Below are 7,255 nucleotides of genomic sequence, written 5' to 3' on the forward strand. Positions count from 1 at the left end.
CTGCATATACTTGAACTGATATCAGCTTATATTTCCATAATTAATTCATCTGCAATAACAATTTGCAAGACTGAAGTCGTGAAGCACCTATACATGATTTTATTCTCATCCATTTGGAAGATTAATATTTAGTCAACAAGAAAGTTTAAAAATGGCTTAGAATGTTTTCCTAACTACCAGTTTTTATAAATGGCTTTGTACAATGGTTTGTGATTATTTATTTATTTTTTACATGAGATAATATTCTCTACTATGTATAACTTTTGGGAAAAGAAGAAAACTAAAATTTATTACTGTGGAGGAATATGATAGAAATAGAAGACAGATTTTATGTTTGTCACATCTCTGATGAGTACCCATATTCAAGACTTAAAGTCATATTTCTTAAGGAAAACATCAAACAACATAAGGCAACTATTCGTGATCTTTTAAAATGTACCTTATTATTTGATGAAATTTACTTTATTAGCTAAAGTTTAGGCTTGAAATATGGAAGGCTGATCTATATAACACATTTCTGGAAGGCATCTACTGAACAACACAAATGGTGGGGGCTACTATTTCTATAATTTAAGGAATAGTTGAACCTGTTTGGTGTTAGTGCTGGATAATAAATCAACTCTATTTTAACTTGCTCCTTCCACTTGAAAAACTTGTAATGTTACTAAGTATCATCTAATCGTCAAATGTTATTTTGGCGAATGTGCCTTTAAAAAGTTTATTTGAGGTGCTGGGAAGGTGGCTCTGTGGTAAAGCACTTGCTTGCATGCATGAGGTCCTGTGTTCAATTCCCCAGCATCACATGACCAAAAAGAAAAAAATCTGGAAGTGTGCTGTGGCTCAAGTGGTAGAGTGCTAGTCTTAAGCTGAAGAGCTGAGGGACAGCGCCCAGGCTCAGAGATCAGGCCCCACGCCCGGACCCCCTAAAAAATTATTTGAATAGGAATATATTTTCAGGAGATTAAATATAGGTTACCATTGGTTTGAGAATGACAACCTTTTTATACTACATAACCAAGTTTTACTGAAGTACCAGTGTTTTGAAGCACTAAGGATCTTCTCAATGTTTTTCTGAATTATATTTGACTTCTAAGTCAAGTTTTCCCAGCCTTGGTAGAAAAATTATGGATCTATCCTTCCAGGAACTATTTTTTGTCCTACTTATACTGGACTGAAATCTTTCATTAATCATTAGGAGAGGGGTATTAAAAATATTCTTGTGACATTTGTGATCTTGTTCACTAATATGGGCTGGTCATATGTAAATTGAAAGTGTGAATTACAGAAGTTTCTCTCAGATTTTGTGATCTCATCTTTCATTTTAAGTTGCCTTGCATTTCACAATTGCTTACTGCTAAATCCTATGTAATTGGGGCCCTGCATTATTATAGGAAATGAGAAGTTGAGATGAGTCTTCAATTACTTTCTGTTGGCATGTGGCATGGGCCTAGGTATGAGGACTTGCTCTTGTTATCTGATGATACAGATAACTGGGACCTGGGATCCTAGGACGCGTGGGTCCTGTAGAAGAATAATACCTTTTGGACATCATATCAGCAAAATTTGGGTATGATCAGAAATATGGAGAAAACCATTCTGGGTCCACTGAGTTAAAATAATATACAGAGCAGCAGAGTAAAATCCCTTACATATTAAAGGAAAACATTTTTTTTTGCCATGTGAATTCAGGAGTCTAAGAACACTTAGAAGGTATCACAAGTTTATATCGAAGACATTGCATTGATACTTCTTATATTCTAACATATATTCTAAACTTAATTATTTATATTCCAATCTATTTATTGTAATAAATATCAATTTATTTGTCAAATTATCGATTAATTCTAGTAAGTTTCATTGTGTGAAACATAAAATTAGCATATATAAATATAAAATATATAACTATATGTAATATAAGGAATGTTTTTCATTGTTCTGTTGTGGTTAGGGTATCAAAGGCAACTCTGTTTTACAGTATTATTCCATTATCTCTACCTCAGACTTTGGTAGAGTTAGACCTAAAGCTTTACCATTTGTAGATTTACAGCCTAGAGGCAAGAGGAAACACTGAGATTAAAACGTTACCAATTTAAGGCCTAATATCAAGGAAAAAATATGGACTTCTCCTGGAGCTATGGAAATATTTGGTGATAGAAATTCAGTAGTGCAAGTTCCTGCCTGGTTGGATGGTAGACAGGTCAGGACATTAGGTAATCATGCATAAGAACAATTTTTTCACCTTTTTGGCTTTAGCTACTTTTGAAATGGTATGTATAATAAACAATTATATTTTGATAAAATACTTTCTAGTCAGAACTGTTTATTTCTCCATGATCCCTTGTAACTAAGATTAGTTTTTTTCCAGTAAGATAATCTTTGCTGTCAGGGTAAGATATTCTGGTTGGTCTGTTACTACATGGAAGAAGGGTAAAGGGCCAGTAGATATTTGTGCCAGTAAGACCTCATTTGGGAAATTTTAAGCTGCAAAATTTTAGAAGTAGCTCTTCAGCAAGGCTTACTTTGAATCCATTAGCTCCACAAAGCTAACTCAGTTGATAAATAAGTACTTGAAAAGCCATATCTTTGAATCTAGCTATAAAGGCTTCAAAGTATGACGAAATTTAAAATGAAAAAGACTTAAAATAGTCATTGGCAAAATAATTGCAAGTGTGAGCAATCTACCGAACAATATATTTTTCCACTATACACAGAATTTCAGAGAAATAAGATCAATAGCATTGTTAGTAACAATAAGGTTTCCTTGTTACAAATAGGCAACCAAGGATATATGCCTGTATAAAGATTGCATCATTAACTACTTAAATTCACAGGATACTACATGCTTCGGCAGCACGTATACATAAATTACAACAATATAGAGATTAACATGCCACTTGGACAGGGATGATCTGAAAATATGCGAAGTATTCCATATTTTTCATTCTTCAGATGCAAGAAATGAAAAACAGTTATTAAAAAGTTGATTACAAAAATACAAGTGTAACAAGACATGCGATTCATATAATTAAAAGTTAGTTTGGCATCAGTGTATTACATCTTCACCTTAGAAAGGTCTTTACATAGCATAACTTTACAAAACTTTGAAATTAGATAACATTTTAATTTTATCCCAAAGAAATAAAATACTATAAGGACCTAGGAGAAAAAAGAATCTTAAACTGTTTTTATATGGAATGCAATCTGTAAGGACACATTTATTAATGAATATATATAATATATAACAATGTAGTATTCAAAGTATTATATCTAGGAAAGAATGAAATAGATTATGGACATCTTACAAACAAAATACAGAATATGTTAAAATATACTTTCTTCAGACAAGCACCAGAAATATCTTTGGTTTCTGTACTACTCACTTCAACAGATACGTTAAAATTATTTCTGATTTAAAAAATCACAAGCTCTACAGAAATCATTATAGATGTACACAAACAACTCTTGAATATATTTTGAAATCAAAGTCAGGCAATTCATTTGGAAGAATACCATGGAATCCATGAATTTTTAAAGTAAGATATTGCTATTGCTTTGTATTGTGAAAATATTTTGTACAGAGACAAAGGATGGACTGGCATTTTTGAAATTTAAGTAACTTAACCAAATCATTAAGACGTAGGAGAACAATTTGTACAGCCTTTCACAACTTCAAAGAGGTAGTCATACATACTTATCTTTTGGCAGTATCAAATGCAGTTTCTTCCAAGCTGTTCTTCAGACCTGGTTTAATATAATGGTTCAACAGAAGGAGATCAAACGTATCTTTGCTGTTTCTATTCCCAGCAGCAAGATGCAAGGGGGTCAAGAGGCCTTTAGTTTAGACACTGGTATCTGCATCATGATGAAGTAATAAAGAAGCCACACTGGTATTATTCCACGTATAAGCACTGTGCAGGTGTGTCCAGCCATTCACAGTTATTGCATGAATATCTGCCTCGAGCCACCAACTCATGGACAATGTCTCAGTGTCAACTGTAGGCTTCCTGATGAAGAGCGGTATACTCATCTTCTTTCCTAGTATTCACACGAGTGGCCTTTTTGGAAAGATTTCTCCACACTGTAGCAAGCCGATTAATTAGGCAGCCCAAAGAAGAAATTTGCTTGGATCCTTCTCCATTTTTTTTTTTTTTTGCAAATGATACCATTCCTTACTTTTTCATCTTGTTCCTTGTCTTCATCAGAATTGCCTAACCAGAGACTTTGAGTACCAGTTGGAATGAGGTGTCCATGTATTTCCCCAATAGTTCACATTGGTTGAACTAGTCAGAAAAAACTGGTGAATTTTCTGCATCTTTTTTTTCACCATGATTTGTTTTCTCTTTTTCCATTTTTACTATTCTAAATATTCTAACTGGAGAGTAGAGAATTGGTAGAAAGCGGAGGAAAGATTTTCCTCTGTATTAAAAGGTACAGACTGAAAATGAGGACCAGTGGTGTCTTCATGTGCAGCTTATTCTAGGAATGAGAAAATAGGAAATAATACCTTCTATGTAAATGATTTGAGAAATGGCAGAGCAGAAAGTGAAATGATGCAACCAAAAATATAAAAGTAAAATAAATTAGGATAATTATGGAGCAATCATATTATCTATGAGAACCTTGAAAGAGAGAGAGGAAGAGAGAGACATGTGTAATGCACTAACTAGCCACAATATCCATGCCTCTGATCAATTTATAGAGCAAACAATTTTATTTTTAAAAGAGATGGAAATAGAATTTATAATGTGTCTCTTTATGATGTGCAAAGTTATGTATTGATATACATTGCATTGATCACTTTTCTGTTACTGTGAGGAAAATACCTGCAAAGAACATTTCTGAGGAGGAAACTATTATATTGACTCATTGTTTAAGAGAACACAGTTTAAGAAAAAGTGTCTCCATTGTTTTTAATTATATTTTTATTATCTTAAATAATTGTACAAGGGAATTTCCATTCCACAAATCAGTTTTTATGTACAATGGATCTTTACATAACTTCCCCACACCCTTCCAAATCTCACCCCAGTTTAATTTTTTCTACTTTCATACTATCTGTATTGAATATTATGCCTTCACTCTCTTACTCCATAACTCCTTTTAATCCTTCCCTTTGAATTTTCCTCATAACTTAAGTGATAGTTTCCTGGTATTCATTTTGTTGGATTAAAAATTCAATTTTATAAGAAAATACACCTTTTAAATTCTCCTCTGCAAATAGCATGCTTTGGTTAATATTGCTGTGAAAACTTGTATAAAGTTCTATCTTCCAAATATGAGACAGAGCATGGGTCCTTTGTGTGTGTGTCTCTGACTTAGTTTACTTAACATATTTTTAGATCTATCCATTTCTTTGCAAATAATGTAACAATCTTCATAATGGATGGGTGCAATACAATTGTGTATATGTGCCACACTTTCTCTAACCATCCTTCTGCCAAAGGGCATATGGGCTGTTTCCATAAGTTTTCTACGGTGAATAGTGCAGCAGTGAACATGGTCGTGAAAGTGATTTTACTGTAACCTTTTGGAAGAATTCATCACTATCTTTCTGGGAACAATCTTCTAGCCAGTTTTCCAGAATAAGCACATCCCTCTCTTCATCTCCATTAGAACGTATTGCAAATCCTCAAAAACACACTACCCCCTACAGGTCACAATAAGCTAAAACCACACGGTGCCCATATTTTTTCAATACTTTTTTTCATAATTGTACATATTATTTAGTGAGAAACTTCTATGTACTTTTCTAATGTGGGAATGAGGGACATGACAATAGTGTAAAGGTAAGAAATATGCAATTTAATTAGCTATTATCATATTTAAAATCATTTTCAGCTCTAACTCATAGCCTCACTTACTATTATTTTAATCTTTATTTGATTACTTCATCTATCCTCTAACTTATAACAGGTGAGTTAAATACAAAGGCAGAAACTGTGGTTTGATTTTGACACTCATGTTTGAGGATGCACAATATGGGTAAATAGATTAATTGGATTTAATAGCTATTATCCATTTTCTTCAAATACAGATGATTTTGCCAAACTGATTCTCACAATTCATATTACATTCAACAACAAGAAACGTGTGACAATTCCCTTTGTTTTGCTCATTATTAACTTTTGTTTTCATTTTATTTTATTTTTATTTATTTATTTTTCATCTGTCGTGGGGCTTGAACTTGGATCTGGGTGCTTTCCCTCAGCTCTTCAGCTCAAGGCGAGCACTCTACCACTTGGGCCACGGTGCCACTACCGGTTTTTGAGTGGTTTATTGGAGATAAGAATCTCTCAGACTTCCTTTTCTGTCTGCTTTGACTTGCAATCTTCTGATCTCAGCCTCCTGAGTAGCTAGGATTACAGGCATGAGCCAACGGCACCCAGTTACCATTTTATTTTATAATGTAGGATGATTTCACAAATCTATTGTAGATACAAAAATATGCTAAAATATTTCTATCCGTATGCATTGATATATACATACACACATATATTACACAGGTTATAAAGATAATTTATAACTTCTGTAACTGCACAATTTACTAAATTATTAAAATCATTGATGGCTCATGGCTGGAATCCTGGTTACTCAGGAGGCTGAGATCTGACGATTGTGGTTTGAAACCATCCTGGGCAGGAAAGTCCATGATCCTCTTATCTCCAAACAACCAACAGAAAATCAGAATTGGAACTGTGGATGAAAGTGGTAGAGTGGTAGCCTTGAGAGAAAAAGCTCAGGGACATCACCTAGCCTCTTAGTTCAAGAAGTAAAATCTACCCCAAAAAATCTATTTAATTTACCCTTGTGTAAGTAGAGTATTTCCATCACCCAAGTGCACATCCATACTCATTTGCAAGGTAACTGTTTTGTCTGAAGTACCACAAAACATTATCACTTAAGTAGAAAGTATTGCAATGTGGGTTCATTCTATCTCTCTCATGGATTTTTCTCCACTCAAATACTCAAATCTTACAATTATTTAAAATCATAGTTTTTTCTTTAATACCCATAATATTAGAGTTTGAATTGAGTGTCTTGTGCCCCCAAAATGGTTGTTCTTACCACTTTGTCATGTCCTCAGACTTAAATTATTCTGATTATTTTTCAGATAGAATCTGGCTTCCTACTTGTATCTGATTTTGGGCTCAGTACACTTTATGTTATTCTTCCTGGAATTCAAAATAACAGGTGCATGGCATTGTGTACAGATCTTTCTGTCCAGTCTGGGCTTTAAGCACTATCCTTACAACAG

The 7,255-nt window shown here is 33.6% G+C and overlaps 1 pseudogene; it reads left to right on the forward strand.

The window, feature by feature from the left end:
* The first annotated feature begins 2,839 nt into the window (after positions 1-2,839).
* LOC122095199 lies at positions 2,840-2,939 on the forward strand (annotated as a pseudogene).
* Positions 2,940-7,255: the final 4,316 nt, after the last annotated feature.

The sequence above is a fragment of the Dipodomys spectabilis genome, unplaced genomic scaffold (genome assembly GCF_019054845.1).
Source record: "Dipodomys spectabilis isolate Male_0828 unplaced genomic scaffold, ASM1905484v1 ptg000012l, whole genome shotgun sequence".
Taxonomy (NCBI): domain Eukaryota; kingdom Metazoa; phylum Chordata; class Mammalia; order Rodentia; family Heteromyidae; genus Dipodomys; species Dipodomys spectabilis.